Consider the following 22,882-nt stretch of genomic DNA (forward strand, 5'->3'; position numbering starts at 1 on the left):
AAGCAGGACGTCAAGCGCTGAAGAGCTGGCTCTGAATGGGCAACTAAAGCGGCATCATCTGCAAAGAGTAGTTCACGGACAAGTTTCTCTTGTGTCTTGGTGTGAGCTTGCAGGCGCCTCAGATTGAAGAGACTGCCATCCGTGCGGTACTGGATGTAAACAGCGTCTTCATTGTTGAGGTCTTTCATGGCTTGGTTCAGCATCATGCTGAAGAAGATTGAAAAGAGGGTTGGTGCGAGAACACAGCCTTGCTTCACGCCATTGTTAATGGAGAAGGGTTCAGAGAGCTCATTGCTGTATCTGACCCGACCTTGTTGGTTTTCGTGCAGTTGGATAATCATGTTGAGGAACTTTGGGGGACATCCGATGCGCTCTAGTATTTGCCAAAGTCCTTTCCTGCTCACGGTGTCGAAGGCTTTGGTGAGGTCAACAAAGGTGATGTAGAGTCCTTTGTTTTGTTCTCTGCACTTTTCTTGGAGCTGTCTGAGGGCAAAGACCATGTCAGTAGTTCCTCTGTTTGCGCGAAAGCCGCACTGTGATTCTGGGAGAATATTCTCGGCGACACTAGGTATTATTCTATTTAGTAGAATCCTAGCGAAGATTTTGCCTGCAATGGAGAGCAGCGTGATTCCCCTGTAGTTTGAGCAGTCTGATTTCTTGCCTTTGTTTTTGTACAGGGTGATGATGGTGGCATCACGAAGGTCCTGAGGCAGTTTTCCTTGGTCCCAACAAAGCTTGAAAAACTCATGCAGTTTGGCATGCAGAGTTTTGCTGCCAGCCTTCCAGACCTCTGGGGGGATTCCATCCATACCTGCTGCTTTGCCACTTTTCAGTTGTTCGATTGCTTTATCTGTCTCATCCTGGATGAGGACCTCATCCAGCTCTAGCCTTAGGGACTGTTCAGGGAGCTGGAGCAGGGCGGAATCTTGGACTGAGCGGTTGGCACTGAAAAGAGATTGGAAGTGTTCTGACCATGGGTCCTCCATCAGCCAGCTCCCCACCATGACTACCAGCCCCCCCACATCTCCATTGGGCACACAAAACTCAAAACGGTCAACCAGTTTACCTATCTCGGCTGCACCATTTCATCAGATGCAAGGATCGACAATGAGATAGACAACAGACTCGCCAAGGCAAATAGCGCCTTTGGAAGACTACACAAAAGAGTCTGGAAAAACAACCAACTGAAAAACCTCACAAAGATAAGCGTATACAGAGCCGTTGTCATACCCACACTCCTGTTTGGCTCCGAATCATGGGTCCTCTACCGGCATCACCTACGGCTCCTAGAACGCTTCCACCAGCGTTATCTCCGCTCCATCCTCAACATCCATTGGAGCACTTTCATCCCTAACGTCGAAGTACTCGAGATGGCAGAGGTCGACAGCATCGAGTCCACGCTGCTGAAGATCCAGCTGCGCTGGGTGGGTCATGTCTCCAGAATGGAGGACCATCGCCTTCCCAAGATCGTGTTATATGGCGAGCTCTCCACTGGCCACCGTGACAGAGGTGCACCAAAGAAAAGGTACAAAGACTGCCTAAAGAAATCTCTTGGTGCCTGCCACATTGACCACCGCCAGTGGGCTGATATCGCCTCAAACCGTGCATCTTGGCGCCTCACAGTTTGGCGGGCAGCAACCTCCTTTGAAGAAGACTGCAGAGCCCACCTCACTGACAAAAGGCAAAGGAGGAAAAACCCAACACCCAACCCCAACCAACCAATTTTCCCCTGCAGCCGCTGCAACCGTGTCTGCCTGTCCCGCATCGGACTTGTCAGCCACAAACGAGCCTGCAGCTGACGTGGACTTTTTACCCCCTCCATAAATCTTCGTCCGCGAAGCCAAGCCAAAGAAGAGAAAGGTTGTCATGTTAGGCAAACTGCAGTGAGTCCAGATCTTTACTGAGGTGCGAGTTAATTCTGGCCATGACCCACCTGTCAAAGCATTTAATGGGCAATAGTCACTGAGGCAGCTCCCTCCGCTCTTCTTGGGCACCGGGATGAAAGCAAACACAGTAGCAAGTCAGCTCCACAAATAACAATGTATGACTCAATCATCTGTCATGTTGATAAAAGAATAAATATTGTCCAGTGTGTTAGGGAACGAGCCTGATGTTAGGTGGACCTTCAGATCCCAGGGTGGGAACAATATCTTATTTTAAAAATGGCTTTACTCCAAGGAGTGAGAGGACCAAATTTGTAGGCAAATTTCTGTCAAGTAAAGAGCACCAGGGCAGGAGTAGTGAATGATTTCAGTGACTCCCATTAGAAACCAAGATGTAAACAGCCTATCTGTGTGTTCTGTGGTGATTAGACCAATTATCCCACAGGTGAGGCAGGAGGAATTACTGGATAGGGAGGTGAGTGAGTACCTGTGCGAAATGTGTGCTCCTTCTGCTGTTTACACTGGTGCATGTTTCTCAGAACCAGCCCTCATTTGTTGGGACTGGTCAAGGGCCAGGAGTTCTCGCAAGTCGGTAGGAATGTTGCACTTTTGCAAGGTTACTGAGAGAGTGTCCTTTCATTGTTTCTACTCGCAATCTCTTGGGATGGAATTGTGAGCTGGTATGGGCCTCAGAGGTAATGATATCAGTCATGTGTAACCTGGTCTTTGGAGCTATTAAGTGCAATGCTGGAGATGTTACAGCAAAGATTAAAAAAAGGGGCAGAATTTCTCAAGTGGGGTAAAGCCAAGTTTACTGAGAGGTGATTTAACTAAAGTGAACTGAGCAAAGAGAGCTGTTTAAGAAGAAAATTCCAGAGCCTCAGAGAGATAAGGGTAGGTCAAGGCATAGAGAGAGGGTTGAGAGAAATCAAGACCTTAATGCCTGGGGAAAGGGGATAGGGAATGTGGGCTTAAAGTTGGAGAGGGTACTGTCAAATGAAATAAAATCAAATTGAAGCTGTTTAATGAGTTCGCTGACAGCAAAAGGGCAACATTAATAGGGCCTGACAGGGATCAAGAAAGCAGCCAACTTGTGGGGATAGTTCTTGAGGTAAGTTCTAGGGATCTTAACCTACAGCACAGTACAGGCCCTTCAACCCTCGATGTTGTGCTGACCCATATATTCCTTTGTGGCAGTGTGAGCAGTGGAAGAAACACAGCCACCACGTTGAGGGTTGTTAATGACTTTTTATACACATTCAGCACGTCCCTTTAAGGGCAGCATGAGCTCAGTCACCTGGTGCAATGTGACATCATAATCGCTGCCCAGGGTGTGTGCTGGAAGGGATGCTGGAGTCAGAGAGAAATTTCTAATGATGCCATTTCCCCTTGGCTGCCCCACCATGTGGCGATACAAGCGGGGCCATTTGCCATGAGGATGTGTGCTGGCACACAATCCCTCCCCAGAACCGGCTATACGTCCTGTCGCTTTGGCAGCCGGCCCTGGCGCTTGAGCGTGGCCATCCACATCAGCTGTGATAAGTCCAGATGGGCCGCCTTTCGTAAAAAAGTTCCTCTCTCTTCCCAACGTCCAGGGTGAAGGTTCCGCCGGACTTTGTATGGCCCCTCGTACAGTTGCTGTAATGGTGCACCTTGTGGTCCCCTCCGCACAAAAACGAACTGGGCCGAGTCAAGCTCTTTCGGGAGATGAAATGGCTGGGTGCCATGGTGTGCCTGGGGTGGGGAGCTAGGGAGGCCAGTCGCCTGCGTAGGTCCGCCAGCAGGTTTTTGTTGGTGGTTGTGGTGTCAGGGTCTTGCCGAAAAACTCACCCAGCAGGGAAAGCGGTGTGCCATAGACCATCTCCGCTGCTGAAGCCTGCAGATCCTCCTTGGGTGCCGTCCTAATCCCGAGGAGGATCTAGGGTAGCTCGTCCGCTCAGTCTGGTCCAGAGAGCCTGGCCATAAGCGATGCCTTCAGGTACCTGTGGAACCTCTCCACCAACCCGTTGGACTGCGGGTGTTATGCTGTGGTGTGGTGGAGCTTGACCCCCAGGAACTTCGCCTTCTGAGTCCACAGGGCAGATGAACTGCACCCCTCTATCGTTAGTGATGTGCACTGGGACTCCGAAACGGGCGATCCATTGGCTGACCTTGCGCACGTCTCCGTGGAGGCCTCCTTAATCGGGACGACCTCCGGCTACTTTGTGGCCCGATCCACCACCGTGAGGAGGTAATGAGCCTTCTTGGACACTGGCAGGGGCCCAACAACATCAACATGGATGTTTTGGAATCTGCGAACCGCCAGGACGAAGTTCTGGATGGGAGCTCACGTGTGTCACTGGACCTTGGAGGTCTGGCACCTGTTACAGTTCCTGGCCAGTTCTGCCACCTCCTTCTTCAGCCCGTGCCACACAAACCGCTCCGCAACCATCCACACGGTTGTCTACTGCTGGGTGAGCGAGATCGTGGATCAGACTGAAGACCTTCGCCCTCCAGTGTGGTGGGACCACCGGGCATGGCGTGCCTGTTGAGACGTCGCAGAGAAATATGTCCGGGCTGCTGGGCACCCGCACATCCTTGAGTTTTGAGTTTGAGGCACGAGATGGTGGTCCGCAAGGCCTGTGTCTCCACATCGTTCCTCTGTGCCTGAGCCAGTTGCTCGTAATCCAGGCTGGGCGCGAGAGTGTTGATGGCTGGATGGGAGAGCGCATCCGCCACTACATTGTCCTTGCCGGCCCTGTGTCAGATGTTGGTCATGAACTCAGACACGCATGAAAGGTGGTGCTGCTGTCTGACAGACCACAGATCCTTGGCCATTGCCTGTGCTTTAGTGAAGGGCTTGTGATCTGCGAAGGTGGTGAATGGCCTGCCCTCGAGGAAGTAGCTGAAATGGCAGATGGCCAAATACAGCGCCAGGAACTCCCGGTCAAAGGCGCTGTATTTGAGCTCCGGCAGGTGCAGCTGCTTGCTGAAAAAGGCCAGTGGGCGCCATTGTCCATCGAGTTACTGTTCCACAATCCCCCCACTGCCATAGCTGAGGTGTCCACGGAGAGCGCCGTGTGCGTCTCCGGCCGCGGGTGCACCAGCAGTGTGGCACTGACTAGAGTCTCCTTTGTCACAATGAAAGCCCTGTCCGCCTCCTCTGACCATGATAAAGTCTTTTCTTTGGTGGCAATGAGCGCGAACAATGGGCACATGGTGTGCGCGGCTCCGGGGATGAAATGATGGTAATCGTTCACCATCCCTGCAAACTCTTGGAGGCCTTTCAGGGTGGAGGGTTTGGGGAATCGTTGAACAGCCGCTACCTTCTCTGGCGCCGGCACGGCCCCAGCCGCCAAAAATGATGTGCCCCAGGAACTGGAGGGACTCCTTGCCGAACTAGCATTTGGCCGCATTGACCATGAGGCTGAAGTCCGCCAGCTGGGCAAAGAGTGTGTGGAGGTGGACTTTGTGTTCGTCGTGGTTACGACTGGCAATGAGAATATCATCCGTGTAAATGATCACAAAGTCCAGGTCTTTTCCAACCACGTCCATGAGGCGCTGGAACATTTGGGCCACGTGCTTTAGATTGCAGGAACTCAAAGAGGCCGCAAGGGGTGATAATGGCCATCTTACCCACCTTGTCTGGATGCACTGAGATCTGATGGTATCCCCGCAAGAGGTCCATTTTGGAGAAGACCTGTGTGCTGTGGAGGTTGGCAGAGAAGTCCTGTATGTGGGGCACCGGGTACCTGTCGGGGTTGGTTGTGTCGTTCAATATGGTGGTAGTCCCCAGACGGTCTTCAGCCCCCTGACGATTTTGGGACCATATGGAGCGGCGATGCCCAGGCGCTGTCTGAGTGCCGGATGATTCCCAGTTCCTGGAGCCTGGAGAACTCCTCCTTTGTCTGCTGGAGCTTCTCAGGTGGCAGCTGTCTGGGTCTAGCATGGAGCAGGGGGCCCTGTGTGGCGATGTGATGGAAGACCTCATGCTGGGGCAGGGCAGCATTGAACTGTGGCTCTAAGATGGCGAGGAATTCATGGAGGATCTTGTCAAACTCATCCCTGGCGGTGGCTACGGCGGCGATTTCAGGCCTGCAGGCTTCTGCTGTGTCCATTCGGGTGAAGTGGAATGCTCGGGCATTGAACAGCCCTTTGCCTTTCATGTCAACCAATAGGCCGAGAGCTCTGAGGAAGTCGGCCCCTAACAGCGCGGTGCTCTTGAAGGCTAGGACGAACTTCCAGTGGAACTTTTCCTTCCCAATCTGGATCTATGTCCTGATGGTGGAGCCGTTGGCCCCCTGCAGGGTTGGACCTCGAGATCGGGTGTGAGTCTCTAATGCTGTTGGGGGGGGGGGGGGGGGGTGGGGAAGGACACTGAGCTCAGCCCCTGTGTCCACCAGGAATTTGCGGCCAGTGGATCTGTCCATCACATGAAGGAGGCTGTTTGTGTGGCCAGTCGTAGCAGCCATCAACAATGGCTGGCCTAGTCATTTCCCTGAAACCCACAGGGCTGGCTGCACTTATGGGCTTGTACTCCCCAGCGCTGGTGGTGGAAACACCAAGTCGACTGGCCCGCCTCTGGCTTGATCTTGGGAGTGGCTTGTGGTCGGCTGGCTCCTGGCTGTGCCAGCTGGTTGAGGGCTGCCTCGTTCTCCCTCCATGCACCAGAGGGCATCCACACGGGCTGCTGCTCTCCTCGGGTTCAAGAAGTCTTCATCTGTGAGGAGCAGCTGGATGTCCTCTGGCATCTGTTCCAGGAATATCTGGCCGAAGAGAAAACAAGGCTTGTGGTCTTCCGCCAGTGCCAGCATTTTGTCCATCAGTGCCGACGGACTATGGACCCCAAGCCCATCTAGGTGAAGGAGCCTGGAAGCCTTTTGGTGGGGAGTTAGTCCGAAAGTTCCAAGCATCAGGTCTTTGAGGTCGGTGTACTGGCCCGTAGCTGGGGTGTGGTGGATTATGTCATCCACCCTCACTGTCATATCTTAGTCCAGAGCGCTCACGACATGATAGAACATTGTGGTGTCTGAGGAGATGTTGCAAAGTTGAAATTGTGCTTCTGCCTGCCCGAACCATGTTCTTGGTCAGTGGGTCCAAAAGCGGGGAAGCTTAATGGAGACAGTGTTAACCTCTGCTGAATCCATGGTGTTTTGAGTCCATAAAAATGTCTGGGCTCGTCAGGGTCACCACTGTGGCGGTGTGAGCAGTGGAAGAAACACAGCCACCACGTTGAGGGTCGTTAACGACTGTTTTTATTCAAATTCAGCACGTCCCTTTAAGGGCAGCAGGAGGTCAGTCACCTGGTGCATTCTGCATTGTTGCCCAGGGTATGCGCTGGAAGGGATGCTGGAGTCAGAGAGAAACCTCTGATGATGCCATTTCTCCATGGCCGCCCCGCCACATAGCAATACAAGCGTATTCGCCATGAGGATGTGCACCGCCACACCTTTAAAAAATATTAAACCCTCCCTACCCTATAACCCTCTACTTTTTCTTCCATCCATGTGCCTGTTTAGGAATCTCATAAATCCCCCCAATGAAACAGCTTCCACCACCATCCCCAAGGCATTCCAGGCCCCCACAACTCTCCATGTAAAAACATACCCCTGACATCTCCCCTAAACATCCCTCCCTTCACTTTGTACTCATGTCCTCTGGTGTTTGCTGATCCTTCCGTTGGAAATAGGTGCTGGCTGTCCATCCTATCTATGCCTCTCATAATCTTGTAGACCTTTATGAAGTCTCCTCTCATCCTCCTACACTCCAAAGAGAAAATCCCCAGTTCTGCTAACCTTGCCTTATTTTCATATCCAGGTAACATCCTGGTAAATCTCCTCTGCACCTTCTCCATAGGTTCCACATCCTTCCTGTAATGAGTTGACCAGAACTGAACACAATATTTGAAGTGTGGTCTTACCAGACATTTGTAGAGTTGCAACATGACCTCTCTACTCCTGAATTCAATCCTCCTAACAAAGAAGCCAACATCCCCATAGGCCTTCTTAACTAACTAATCAACCTGCATGGCGACCTTGAGGGCTGTATACATTTGAACCCCAAGGTCCCTCTGTTCATTCATAATCTTAATTAACCGACCATTAACCCTATATTTAGCCTTCTGGTTTGTCCTTCCAAAATACATCACCTCACACTTATCCAGAATAAACTCCATCTGCCACTTTTCTGCCCAAATATGTATTCTGTCTGTATCCTCTTGTAACCTTCGACAACCCTCAGTTCCATCCACAACTCCTCTAACCTTCATATCATCTGCAAACTTACTGACCCATCCATCCGCCTCTTCATCCAGGTCATTTATATAAATCACAAAGAGGAGGGATACCAGAATAGATCCCTACAGAATTCCACTAGTCACTGACCACCAGGCAGAATACTTTCCTTCCACTACTACTCTCTGCTTTCTACCTGCAAGCCAATATTTTATCCATACAACCAAAGTTCCATGCATCCCATGCCTCAAGACTTTCTGAACGAGTCTCTCCTGGGGGGCCTTGTCAAATGCCTTACTAAAATCCATGTAGACCACATCTACAACCTTATCCTCATAAATTTCTATTGTTACCTTCTCAAAAACTCAATTAGCAACCTGGGGTATATCGTGCTTGGCCCTGGGGATGTATCATTTTTAATGTTTTAAGAAAATCCAACATTTCCTCTTCCTTAATCTCAACACAAGTCTGTTCTATTCTGACCACACCCTGATCAAGGTCCTTTTCTCTTATGAATCTCGAAGCAAAGTATTGTCGTGGTCATGTACTTACCTTCGTCGGAAGGAGGAGAGTGAAAGTGTCAAGATCACTTGTGTGGCAGTGATCCAATGAGAAGGACAGAGGGGTTTAGCTGGGTGGTGTTTGGGAAGTTGAAGAATGCAATGTTGTGCTTAGTGAATAAAAAAATAGAAAGTCGACATCATGGTATGTTGGAAGAAGCAAGTGAATGTATACTTTGTTTGTTTGTAAGCTGTGGTAAATCAGTGCTGTTATCAGTGGTGACCCCGTGAGTTCACAGTACCTTCTAATTTAAAATGGAGAGTGATGAGGTATTCATTTAGGACCTCCCCAACCTCCTTTTCCTCCAGGCACATGTTGTCTCTTTTATCCTTCATTCTCATCATCCTTCTGTCTTGGGGTTCTCCTTAATCCTACATGCCAAGGCCTTCTCATGCCCCTTTGAGCTCTCCTAAGTTCCTTCCAGGGAACCATATACATTGCCTGAGCCCTTCCTGTTTCCTATCTCTAACAGCCTCTCCACTTGTCGGCCGGTCCACATACTGTACACACCTGACCAACTTAGCCCCCTCTATCCCTCTTGCAGTCAGGAGGTGCCAGTCAATATTAGGGAAGTTGAAATCACCCATAGCTACAACCCTGTATTTCCGGCACCATTCCAAAATCTGCCTGCTTATCTGCTTCTTGGTGTCCCAGAGGCTATTTGGGGGCCTATAGACAACTCCCAGCACATACTGGGGATGCTATGTTTGAGCTAGCTGTGTGGTGAGGGTTATTGTGGGACCAGGGACCGCAGTTTTCACCGCGTTCTCTTGGGTGGCCGTGGGGCCTTCCCGGTATCTGTTGGGGGTCAGGAACTCCTCCAGTATGATTAAAGGTGCTCCATAGACCATCTCCACTGCTGAGGCACTGAAGTTTCCTTTGGTGCGGTGTGAATCCCCAGCAGGACCCATAGCTGTTTGTCCACCCAGTTGGGACCTTTGGGCCTCGCCATCAAGGCCGCCTTCAGGTGCCTGTGAAACCACTCTACCAACCCATTAGCCTGCTGTTTTAGGGGGGAGGCCCAGGGATTGTCGGACTACTGCACTACCCCTAGCTCCTACATTTTCTTAACTCCTCCTTAGTGAGGCTAAGCTTCTCAGGTGGAAATTGTCCTGCTCTGGCGTGAGGCCAGGAGCCCTAATTCAGAATGTGGTGCCTTACCCTGTGCTTTGGCCATGGCATCACTACTGAGGGGAACTCCGCCAGGATGCAGCCAAATTAGTTGTCTGAAAGCATTATAGAGTCAAGGTGGGGGGGGGGGGAGAATTTGGTTCCCCCAGAGGTAGAGTCTGAAAAGTTCTGGCGTGAACCAACCCTTGAGGTGGACAAACAGGAAGTTGACCCCCAGGAGGGGCTGCACCACTGTCGTGAGGGTAAAGATCCATGTAAAAAGGCTGTTGCTGAACCAAAGGGTCCCAAAAGTCCAGATGGAGGAGCTGTTGGCTGCCCTCAGTGCTCCGCCCTGCTTGCTGATGCAGGGGTTGAGGCCTGCAAGTGGGTAGGATGTTTATCTTGGCGTCGGTGTTGACCAGGAACTGTCTGCCCGACATGTGTGTCCCAGACATGGAGGAGGTTATCACGTGGGCCAACCACCACAGCCATCAGAAACCCATAGGGTGGATGGCATCGATGGGTTTCCACACCCCATCGCTGATGATAATAGCAGAATTGTCCCAGGATATTGACTTGCCTCTCCGCTGGTCTTGGTCTCGCAGTCAGCTGTTCATGGGACTTGCTGATGTGGTCTACGACAGTGCTGATACCCTTCTTTACTCTCCAGAGTATGTCCGCCCAGGCCGTGAACCTCCGAGGGTCACTGAAGTCCTCTCTTGCTCACAGACAGATATCCTTGGGCAGCTGCTCCAGAAAGATTTGCTGAAAGAGCCGGCAAGGCTTGTGGCCCTCGGGCAAAGTGAGCATCTACCTTATTAGTGCGGATGGGGTCCTGTCCCACAATCAGTCCACATGCAGCAATTGGGCGGTGCATTCACGCCAGGAAGCCCGAAAGTGTGGGGTAACAGCTCTTTGAGGGCCGCACCTTGCTCCGGAGGTTGCCGTAGGAAACCTATGACTCCTGCTGCTATGTCCTGATGGAGGGAGTTCACAACATAGAAGTAGCGGATGTCGACGGTGGCGATGTGTCAAAGCTGGAACTGAGCCTTGGCCTGCTCGAACCACACGTGGCTGCAACATCGGTGGATGGTCACTGGCTCCATCTTGTCTGCCATCTTTGGGTCCAACTACCGGTTGGACCCGTCGGGGTCACCAATGTAGGGTTCACGTGATGCGAGCGTGCAGACGAACGACATACACACTAATGCCTTGAAGTCGAGACTGTTTAATTGCACTGATCGTTGTGTTTATATGGACCCCTGGCACTGACGTCAGGGCCCCACATCATCAGAGCACCAGCCTGGGATTGGCTGGCATTCCCATTGCAGCTTCCTGTCTTCCCGCCATGTGGGAGGTCACCTGAGACAATGGCCAGTGCCACCCCTATGTCCGCATGGTTATGCATGGGTCGCTACACTCTTACCGATTACTGTTCTGTTTAACCCTTAACTTGCCCTCTGCTCCCTTTTAAACTACACTAACCTCCAGCTGGTTCCTGACACTCGTAGCTCTCCCGAGTCCCTCGCTCCTCCTCTTTCAGCGATGGTCCCAAAAATACAATGCAGAGGCAAAGTGAAGTGATTGTCATTGGGTTCCTCAGAAGTCAGTGGTCAGTCCCTTGCTCTTTATTGATAATTTCAACAGTTGTAGGGGGCATGATTACAAGGTTAGCAATGTTGCTCATAGGAGGACAGGTGCTACTGCAGGAAGATATTGATGGTATGACTAATTCAGTAGTTCTTGACCTTTTCCTTTCTACTCACATCCCACTTTAAGTAATCCCCCTGCCATCGGTGCCCTGTGATTAGTAAGGGATTGCTTAAGGTGGGATGTGAGTGGGAAGGGAAGGTTGAGAATCCCTGCTCTAAACCCAATTGTTACTGAGATATTTTAGTTGGGAAAATTTGTCCACTGGCCCATTTCCTTTGGAGTTCTGAAACCATGAACATAACAGGTCAATGAGGTTCGATTAAAAGAATGGGTTTTGAACTTTTTCTTAAGCGACCCCTGACTAATCACAGAGCACCTACAGCATGGGGAATACTTAAAGTGGGCATGAATGGAAAGAACAAGGTTGAGAACCACTGGTCTAAGTCCACAACGAGTCCTGTTCTGAAGCATTTAGTGTTTTTTTAAAATTCTCCTCGTGGATGCTGCCTCACTTTTTGCGTCTCTCCAGTTTGTCTGCTCAAGGTTCTAGCATCTGCTTTCCCTCCTGTCGCTGATGGCCAGATCAGCTGGGCAAAAAAAAAGGAGCAAGAGGAATTTAATGGAGAGAGAGGATGCATTTTGGGAGGTGCAGCAAAGCAAGGGAAATCCATGGCCTTGGAGTGTGCATCCTCTGATCCTGAGAAGGTCAAAAAGCTCATGGGATACTTAGCCGAACATCTGCTGGGGCCTGTAGTATGTGCTCCTGTTAATTAACAATTTGAGCAGTGAGAGGCATTGTCTAAGTTTGAGAAATCAACATGTACAAGAAGTTAAATAAAATAATGATGTTAAGAAGGCACAAGTGGAAGTGGTAATATTGGCCCTCGAACAATAACACAGAGCGTAGAAGCAAAATTGCAAGACGAGGACCCACCATCTGCGGTCAAGAAGAACAGTTAAAGAAGGCTTCTAACTTAATGGGAGAAGAAAAAAGAGAAAAGGTGAGAAGACTGGGCAGAATATACAAAGCAGCTACAAATGATTCGAAGATGAATGAAGATGGAAATGTTTGAGGACGTCTGAAATGTGAAAATGGCAACTGTTTCTAAAGATACTTTAAGAAAAGTGAACAAGGTGGGGATTGGCGCTATAGAAATTCAGCCTTGGGAATTAATAATGGAAACCCAAAGAATGGCGGTGCTGCTCTGAAGGGGTCAACTGCCCCTAATGCCAGTGGCTCCGTGCAGGAGTTAAACGGCCTATTTAAGGAACCAATGGTGTTTTGAAACTAGAACCCTTCAACCACAGTCGTCTGTACCCAAGATGGTGGTGTTTGTGCTCGGCAACAGCCATGAGGGGGTCACAGACTCTGTGGAGCAGCGGATCAGCGGAGGGCACCAGAAACGGGGAGAGCATCTCACATTGAGAAGGAGACCATGACAGCGGACCAACGAGGGGCCTCAATGACCAAGGGACCCTCACAGTCTGCGGGCAACCTGTGGTTGGAGGGCCCTCCCGTAGACTGCTGGAGATCAACCTGTGGGAACCAGGCATCAGAACTAGGATTCAAGAGGGGGCAGAGGGGTCTCCTGCACTGAAGGTCTCCTGATCGTGTCAGAGGTTTAGATCTGGTGCTCGGGCTGCCAGTGAATCAAACAGGAATCTGTGCAGCTGCAGCGGCTGTGAGAGCGCTGGGGGCGAATCCACAGACACTCAGTGACTCTGCAGAAAATCTCTTTTGCTTCTCCTTCTGTGAAATATTACATGTTCTGTACAATTACATGGCAATAAAGAAATTGTGAATGAAGTTGAAGTAGAAATATCTTCTCCCTGCCAACTTTGTGCTTGAATCTGTATTTGAGGAGCTTGGTGTTGGAAGGGAAGAGTGCATTGGAGGGTTAGGGTTAGGACCAGAATGGACATGATCTGGCTGATTCTACCAAACTAAATTTAAATTGATCAATTTACAACACCGAACAAACTGATTCAAGTTATTGAAACTCATGCCATCCAATTACACCCAATTAACCTACCAACCCTATATGGTTGCCACAGAGATCTCATGCAGGGAAACCATTCAAACTCCTTTCAGAGAGCAGTGCTAAATTTGAAACCGGGTCCCTGTCACTGAAATAACATTGCGTTAACCACTCTCGTTCTCTCTCATTGCAGCACTCCTCCATGTGGGGAGAGACTTGTGTGCCGCCTTGATTTGAAGCTGGCCTTTGAATCTTCTAAGCTCGGCTTAGGAGAAGAGCGAGGCATTGGAAGAAATCTCCAAGTTGGAGAGCTCTCTCTTTTCTTCAGCTCATTGACAGGATCAAAGGGGAAGCTAGGCAATACTCCCCTGCCACTCATGTCCAGTCTGCCCAAGGATCCTGATTTTTGTTCCACCATCGAGGACAGGAAACCTTCACAACAATTATACCCCTGAAACAGTAACGTTTGCCCGCCTGCTTCCCCACATTTTTGGCTTGGTGTTGAATTGGCTTTTCTGTAGCACCTTCCAGTCTTTTATTAGCACTATGTGAAGGATGATTGTTGAGGCCCAAGAGATGTGGAGAATGCTTAACCATGTTTCTCCATTCATCACGCTTTTTTCTCCTTCCTTCAGTCCACTGGAGGACTGGATGAAGGGGCCAGGCATGTATACGGGGGATTTTTAACCTCTCCCCCTTAATGACCCTCTGTGACCCTTTAACTTCACAGTTTGTCAGCCTCACAGTCTAGAGGAAATGATTGCAACAGCTGACAGCCCCAGGGGCAGCGAACAGAACCCTTGGAAGTGACGAAAGGCCACGCTGTTGAAAATAATGTCAAAGCTGATTAATTCTGGAGCATTGGGAATTGTTGTCAGAGTCTAGGTGTCCGAGCATTGCTGGGAAACTTTGGAAAGGATGTTTGTGGCCAGCGATTAGAGGCAACACAGGAAAATCTCTGTGTAAGCAGCTCATTTCCTAGCCTTGGGAAATGGGAGATATAACGTTTGCCTCAATATTCTGGCTGTGCAAACCTTGCCATCAAGACTGATCAATTTTGCTGTAGTATTAACCAGTATTAACTACAGGGGCATCACGGTTAGCATTAGCAGTTAGCGCAATGCTGTTACGGCACCAGTGAGCTGGGTTCCAATCAGGTGCTGCATGAAACCGGTGCTCCCTCCACGAGCTCCAGTTTCCTCCCACACTTCCAAACATACGGGGGTTGTAGGCAAATTGGGGTATTTGGGCTGCATGGGCCTGAAGGGCCCTGTTACCCCCTGTGGTGATACACCATTAGCCTACTGCAGGGGGCACCCCAGTTTACCTGCAGGAAGAGCACTGGAGGACAAGACAACACCTGGCTGGCTGTCAACCAGCCAACCTGAATGGACCAAGCCCCACCCGGTCAGCTGCCAATCATCTGCCGGGATTATAAGCCACATCCGGCCCCTCGAGGTCAGTCACACGGAGCTACATCTAACTGCAGCAGGGACTTTAAATGGAATAAACCCTGTTGATCAGTCTTTAAGTCTTGTGTCTGCTTTTCTGTACGACAGCGCACCACAGCCCCAACTAACCTACAACCCCTATACGATTTGAAGGGTGGGAGGAAACAGGAGCACCCAAAGGTAACCCACCCAGACACAGGGAGAACATACCAACTTCTTCTCGACAGCAGCAGGTTTGAACGCGGGTCACTGGTGCAGCAATATTCTGCTAAAAACGTAAAAATTACTTAGGAATGAAGAACTGAAATCTAACTACACTGGAAGCAGCTGTTGATGTCCATCCTGTGGGACTGTTCTGGAGTTAGTGGAGACAAGCCATTTACAACACTGGTTTCTGCCCTCCCAAGCAGTATTATCAGGAGTCATTCACTCCCCTCTGTTAGGGGTAGTGAGGACATGGGTCAGATTGGATTTATTGCAGCTTAGTCCATAACAAAGGTGGAAGCTAAGTTTTGTTCTTCAGTAAGTTTATTTCAAGCCTCCTCACTGCTCATGAAGGCCCATCCTGGGTCTGTATTCCTGTAAGCCAGGCCTAGAGAGATGCTGGGGTCTAGTGCAGCACACAAAGATGCTGGCGATACTCAGCAGGCCACGCAGCATACTTCGGAAGTAAAAGGCAGAGAGCATTTCGGGCCTGAGCCTTATCAAATGAATGAATCTTGTAAGCTGCTGAAGGGTTTTGACAGGGTGACTATGGAGCAGACATTTCCTCTTTCTGGAGAATTTCCAAAAGGAGGTCACTGTTTAAAGGTAAGGGCTAATCTATTCATCTCCATCAGGCACACAAAACTCAAAACAGTCAACCAGTTTACCTATCTCGGCTGCACCATTTCATCGGATGCAAGGATCGACAACGAGTTAGACAACAGACTCGCCAAGGCAAATAGCACCTTTGGAAGACTACACAAAAGAGTCTGGAAAAACAACCAACTGAAAAACCTCACAAAGATTAGTGTATACAGAGCCGCTGTCATACCCACACTCCTGTTCAGCTCCGAATCATGGGTCCTCTACCGGCATCACCTACGGCTCCTAGAACGCTTACACCAGCGTTGTCTCCGCTCCATCCTCAACATTCATTGGAGCGACTTCATCCCTAACCTCGAAGTACTCGAGATGGCAGAGGCCGACAGCATCAAATCCACGCTGTTGAAGATCCAACTGCGCTGGGCAGGTCACGTCTCCAGAATGGAGGACCATCGTCTTCCCAAGATCGTGTTATATGGCGAGCTCTCCACTGGCCACCGTGACAGAGGTGCACCAAAGAAGAGGTACAAGAACTGCCTAAAGAAATCTCTTGGTGCCTGCCACATTGACCACCGCCAGTGGGCTGATAACGCCTCAAACCGTGCATCTTGGCGCCTCACAGTTCGGAGGGCAGCAACCTCCTTTGAAGAAGACCGCAGAGCCCACCTCACTGACAAAAGACAAAGGAGGAAAAACCCAACACCCAACCCCAACCAACCAATTTTCCCCTGCAACCGTTGCAACTGTGCCTGCCTGTCCCGCATCAGACTTGTCAGCCACAAACGAGCCTGCAGCTGACGTGGACATTACCCCTCCATAAATCTTCGTCCGCGAAGCCAAGCTAAAGAAAAATCTACTCAAGGTGGAGGTGAGGCCAGTTTTTCCTCTCAGTTCCTCATGAGTCTTTGGAATTCCTTTCTTCAAAGGGCAGTGGAAGTTTGAAGATTTTGAAGGCAAAGATGGATAATTCTTGATCAGCAAGGTTTGAAGGGTCACTGGGTCTACAAAAACGAGGCCCTTTCAAGCTGCCGTGTAAAATGGGGTTAACTGGGCAATTTACCCAGTTAGTGCCCCGCTCACGCAGCAACTTGAAAGGGTCCGACCTGTTCAGCGTGGTGCAAATCCAACCGGGTGCCTGATCTGCCTCAGAGTTGGTCAGGACGTGTCTACCGGTGACTTAAACAGCAAAATGGCCGGCTCGGTTACTCTGGTGATGTCAGCACTTGCATGCGTGCGTTACCGGGCTGCACCTACTGAAATGCACAGTGCTTACATCCTGCTGCTCTTTCAATGTGACCACAGTGTGGTCACAACAGTTGCCTGTGGGAGGGGGGAGGAAGAAAGGTCGCTGCTGCGGGGGTGGGGGGGGGAGGTCTCTACTGCGGGAGGGGAGAGGTCTCCCATGGGGTGAGCAAGGGTGCCACTATGGTGGGGAGAGAGGGCACTGCCACTGGGTGTGAGGTTGTTGCCGCGGTGGGGTGCCATGGGGGGGGGAGAGAGGGCACTGCCACGTGGGGTGAAGAGGTTGCTGCCATGGGGGTTAGAGGTCGCTGACACTGGGGGAGAGGGGAGAGTGGGAGGCTGAGAACTGCCGCTGCTGTGAATGCCACTTCGGTTCTCAGTGACGGCTCAATGTTTGCTGCAGTGGAGGGGGCGCACAATTGATGGGGTGGGTGTCGATTGACAGTGGGGGTGGTGACTAAAAGGGGTGGGGAGACTGATTGGGGGGGGGGTGTGACTGACGGCCGGTGGGGGCGTCACTTGCTGCGTCATCATGGGGGTGGGATCCCCCTTAAATGGCTGGGTGGGATCCCCCTTAAAAAGCTGGGTGGGATCCCCCTTAAATGGCTGGGTGGGCCATTTAATCGGTCGATCTCCCTGCAGCTTTGAAGTACCTTTGCCCCAGGAATTGCACCCGGGTCCCCAGGAGGGTGACCCAGGTGCTGCAGTTTAAAAGAGCCTTTTGGTAACTATTTCTCCAGCAACCCATTTCCTCCTAATGTCCGGGGATTCTCCTTCATCTTTGCCTCTCTTTGTCCCCCTACTTTCTTTCTTACACACTCTGCATTCCTCAAGGACTCCTTTGATTGTAGTTGCTGATACCTGCCTTATGGTTTCTTTCTTCCAGTAGCCGCTTTCAGGTGCGATTGCTCTGAGAATGCGCCTGCAGAAGCGGCTGTGGGTGTGTTCGAATCAACGTTCAGGTGGCAGCACTGAAGCTGCTGTTCTGGCACCTGAAAGGCCCGGCTGCAGGAGAGGCACCTCGGAGCGAACACCGGCTCCTGTCAACTGTGGCCGTTATCCTGCCTGCTTGAGGGGGGGGAAGCAGAGGCAGTGGTGAGGGGGGCTGAGTTGGGTCACTGGCTGATTGACATCAGCCCACCCCCTTGCAGCTGCTTTTAGTCTGCTGCTTTCAGGTGCCTTGGGGTCTGCTTGGATGCGTAGATTGTACCTCCCCGAGGAGGGTTGGGTGAGTACTCCTCGGGGCCCGGTTTTGTGCTTTCAGGTGGCCTCCCAGCAGCCGCATTCAGATAGAATATGTGGCTTTACATCTGGCCACCTGAAAACGGCTCGTGATTTAAATCACTAACTGTTGCCCTTTGGAAGCACTTCTGAAGTGAGTGGGTGTTATTTGTCTACTCCTCATAATATTTCAGTCGAGATAGATGTGTTTTTGCTTCACCTGGTAAATACTTGAACTAAGACAAAGTTTTAGAACTTTCGATGTTGAGGAGCCGTAACTTTATTGAATCATAGGTGTATAATTAATGGCAATAAAAATGCAAAATGTAGGGTTTTAAGTTCAAACTCCCAACTAAGTTCCTACTGTAAAATACTGAAGTGATCAAGACAATATTTATAGAGTTTACAATCATGTCAACAATAATGGTGGAGATGTCAGTGACAGGCAGTCATTATTTCCAATCTATCATTGAAGCAAACTGCCTCAAAAAAATCTTTTGAAATGTAGTGTTGATTCAACAACTGAAGGTTCAAATCATTCTGTTGGTTTTAAATGCATGATCTAACTCGATTCTTCAAGGACGGCTCTGTTGCCGGAGGCATAACTTGTCAGAGAAGACCAAACCTGTTCACATACTTCAAAAATGCCCCAAGTTTTTCCAAAGAGAAGGGAGTGCCTGCCAAAACACAGTCCTCAATCTATATGGTCATGTTAGCTCCCATTACCTCACTCCCATGTTCTTTTTTTTAAATTTTTTTTTTTTCACACCATAAATCCCATTAGCCATGATATACACTATTTCTTTTTCACACATATACAGTGACTTTTTCTCCCCCCCCCCCCTTTCCTCCCAAACCACCCCCCCACCCCCCCCCTCTCATCCATTTTAGGTATACAATCTAGGTTGCATTAAGCCAGTCAGACAATGTTGTCATTCAACAAAATTACACCAGAAATTCTACTGAGTCCATTCTTTTCTTTCCTTCTCCTTCCATCAACTTAGGTAATGTTTGTCCCCGGTAGGTTTTCGCTATTGTATTTAATGTAAGGCTCCTATACTTGTTCGAATATTTCAATATTATTTCTTAACCTATATGTTATTTTTTCTAATGGGATACATTTATTCATTTAAATTTAGTAGTTTCTTCCTTTTAATTTGGTTATGTATTCCATTAATATTTAAAGACATATAGTTCAGCGTAGCCCTTTTATATTTTGTTTATCTTCTCTTTCCGTTTTTCCATCATTACCTTTCCTCCTTTTCCATTTCTGTTTTCTTATTTTCAACTCTTTATAAGACAACATTCCTACAACATCCAACATTTTCCTTATTCTCCTATTTCTATCTTATTTATCCCCAATCTCCCCTTCACCTCCTGAGTTGTCCTTTATCCCTTGTCGGACAACCACATCTCCCCTCTCCATTTGGATTTGCGAATCCACTCGCAAGCGTCAACTGATTTTGCAGTGACCGCTATTTCCCCCCACCCCGCCTCCCCCAGAAAAGATTTCACTTTTCATATGTCACAAAGGTCACTCTTTTAATTCCCTCCTTATTCTCTCTATTCCATTACCTTCCCTTATTAATTCTTGTCTATACTATCTATATTTTCCTCTAAGTACAGATACATTCATGTATGCTCATTGTCTCTATTCACTCTTATACCTCTTTACCCGCATACATATCAATCGTGATCATTTTTACTCTCATTACCCATCTTCATCCCTCAGTCTATTTTTGTCTTTACCCACATACATATCAATCGTGATCATTTTAACTCTCATTACCCGTCTTCCTCCCTCAGTCTATTTTTGTAATTGTTCTGCAAATTTTCGTGCTTTTTCTGGATCCGAGAATAGTCTGTTTTGTTGTCCTGGAATAAATATTTTCAATACCGCTGGATGCTTTAGTATAAATTTATACCCTTTCTTCCATAAAATCGCCTTTGCTGTATTGAACTCTTTTCTCTTCTTTAGGAGTTCAAAACTTATATCTGGATAAATGAAGATTTTTTGCCCTTTATACTCCAGTGGTTTGTTGCCCTCTCTTACTTTTTCCATTGTCTTCTCCAGTACCTTTTCTCTTGTAGTATATCTTAGGAATTTTACTACAATAGATCTTGGTTTTTGTTGTGGTTGTGGTTTATTTTTTTTTTTTTTTTTTTTTTTTTTTTTTTTTTTTTTTTTTTTTTTTAAATTTTTTTTATTTTTCACACCATAAATCACATTAGCCATGATATACACTATTTCTTTTCACACATATACAGTGACTTTTTCTCCCCCCCCCCCTTTCCTCCCAAACCACCCCCCCACCCCCCCCTCTCATCCATTTTAGGTATACAATCTAGGTTGCATTAAGCCAGTCAGACAATGTTGTCATTCAACCAAATTACACCAGAAATTCTACTGAGTCCATTCTTTTCTTTCCTTCTCCTTCCATCAACTTAGGTAATGTTTGTCCCCGGTAGGTTTTCGCTATTGTATTTAATGTAAGGCTCCTATACTTGTTCGAATATTTCAATGTTATTTCTTAACCAATATGTTATTTTTTCTAATGGAATACATTTATTCATTTAAATTTGGTAGTTTCTTCCTTTTAATTTGGTTATGTATTCCATTAATATTTAAAGACATATAGTTCAGCGTAGCCCTTTTATATTTTGTTTATCTTCTCTTTCCGTTTTTCCATCATTACCTTTCCTCCTTTTCCATTTCTGTTTTCTTATTTTCAACTCTTTATAAGACAACATTCCTACAACATCTAACATTTTCCTTATTCTCCTATTTCTATCTTATTTATCCCCAATCTCCCCTTCACCTCCTGAGTTGTCCTTTATCCCTTGTCGGACAACCGCATCTCCCCTCTCCATTTGGATTTGCGAATCCACTCGCAAGCGTCAACTGATTTTGCAGTGACCGCTATTTCCCCCCACCCCGCCTCCCCCAGAAAAGATTTCACTTTTCATATGTCACAAAGGTCCCTCTTTTAATTCCCTCCTTATTCTCTCTATTCCATTACCTTCCCTTATTAATTCTTGTCTATACTATCCATATTTTCCTCTAAGTACAGATACATTCATGTATGCTCATTGTCTCTATTCACTCTTATACCTCTTTACCTGCATACATATCAATCGTGATCATTTTTACTCTCATTACCCGTCTTCATCCCTCAGTCTATTTTTGTCTTTACCCACATACATATCAGTCGTGATCATTTTAACTCTCATTACCCGTCTTCCTCCCTCAGTCTATTTTTGTAATTGTTCTGCAAATTTTCGTGCTTCTTCTGGATCCGCGAATAGTCTGTTTTGTTGTCCTGGAATAAATATTTTCAATACCGCTGGATGCTTTAGTATAAATTTATACCCTTTCTTCCATAAAATCGCCTTTGCTGTATTGAACTCTTTTCTCTTCTTTAGGAGTTCAAAACTTATATCTGGATAAATGAAGATTTTTTGCCCTTTATACTCCAGTGGTTTGTTGCCCTCTCTTACTTTTTCCATTGTCTTCTCCAGTACCTTTTCTCTTGTAGTATATCTTAGGAATTTTACTACAATAGATCTTGGTTTTTGTTGTGGTTGTGGTTTAGAGGCCAATACTCTATGTGCCCTTTCTATTTCCATTTCTTGCTGTAGTTCTGGACATCCTAGGGTCTTAGGGATCCACTCTTTTATAAACTCCCTCATATTCTTGCCTTCTTCATCTTCCTTAAGGCCCACTATCTTTATGTTATTTCTTCTGTTATGGTTTTCCATTGTATCTATTTTTTGAGCTAGTAGTTCTTGTGTCTCTTTAGTTTTTTTATTAGATTTCTCCAATTTCTTTTTTAAGTCTTCTACCTCCATTTCTGTTGCTACTGCCCGCTCTTCCATCTTGTCCATTTTCTTTCCCATTTCTGTTAAGGTCATCTCCATTTTATTTATTTTCTCTTCTGTGTTGTTTATTCTTTTTCTTAAATCCTTAAATTCCTGTGTTTGCCATTCTTTAAATGACTCCATGTATCCTTTAATAAGAGCAAGTATATCCTTTATCTTGCCTTTCTTTTCTTCTTCTATTTCACTGTACTCTTCCTCTTCCTCTTCTTCTTCCTCTGGGTTGACCATCTGTTGTTTCTTTGGTGCCCTTTCCTCCTCTTCTTTCTTGTTTCTATTGTCTTCTGTGGTGTCTTCTGTGGTCTCTTCTTGCTGCAGGTGTTCTGCAGCTGTCGTTGCCGGCTGTGGAGATCGACTCCCCAGCTGGTCCCCCCTCCCGTCGGTGTGTTTTTTTTCATTCGCATCGCGCATGCGCGGTTGCGCACTTTTACTCGGCTCTGCGAGCCGTTTTTGTAGTCCATTATTTACCGACCTGAGGGAGCGGGTTTCTCTCTCCGCAGCGGGCCTCTTCGGACAGGTAAGGCCTTCACCTTTTTCCTCCTTTGTCTTCTCTTCCTCTCTTCTTACCGTTGCTTTCGATTTTTCTTTTTTTGTCGCCATCTTCTTTCCACCTTTATACTCACTTTTCTGTAACTTTTATTTCTGTGCCTTTGTGTTTTCCTTTGTTTTTCCCGACTTTTCTGGAGAGGGCTGGAGTTCACCGTCCGGCCACTACTCCATCACGTGACTCCTCTCCTCACTCCCATGTTCAACGTGTTGATCATTTTCTGACTCTTGAATTTAGGTCATTAAAAATAATTCCAAATTGGTTTTAATTTAACTACTGGTAAACTTAGTGCAGTTCTATTTAGTGAGAGTTTCTCAGTTGGGAGGAGACGGTCATAATT

General features: G+C 48.0%; 1 protein-coding gene and 1 long non-coding RNA gene across 8 annotated transcripts in view; both read left to right on the forward strand.

Annotated features, from left to right (window-relative positions):
- The window catches only part of mmp28 (matrix metallopeptidase 28), a 136,195-nt gene that overhangs the window by 73,343 nt on the left and 39,970 nt on the right, over positions 1 to 22,882 (forward strand). The gene's annotated exons all lie outside the window — the stretch shown is intronic.
- Positions 3,252 to 13,226, forward strand: LOC138749992 (uncharacterized). Its single transcript, XR_011348995.1, has 2 exons — positions 3,252 to 3,479; positions 11,949 to 13,226. It is a non-coding gene; the product is annotated as an uncharacterized lncRNA (long non-coding RNA).

The sequence above is a fragment of the Narcine bancroftii genome, chromosome 14, assembly GCF_036971445.1.
Source record: "Narcine bancroftii isolate sNarBan1 chromosome 14, sNarBan1.hap1, whole genome shotgun sequence".
Classification (NCBI taxonomy): Eukaryota; Metazoa; Chordata; class Chondrichthyes; order Torpediniformes; family Narcinidae; genus Narcine; species Narcine bancroftii.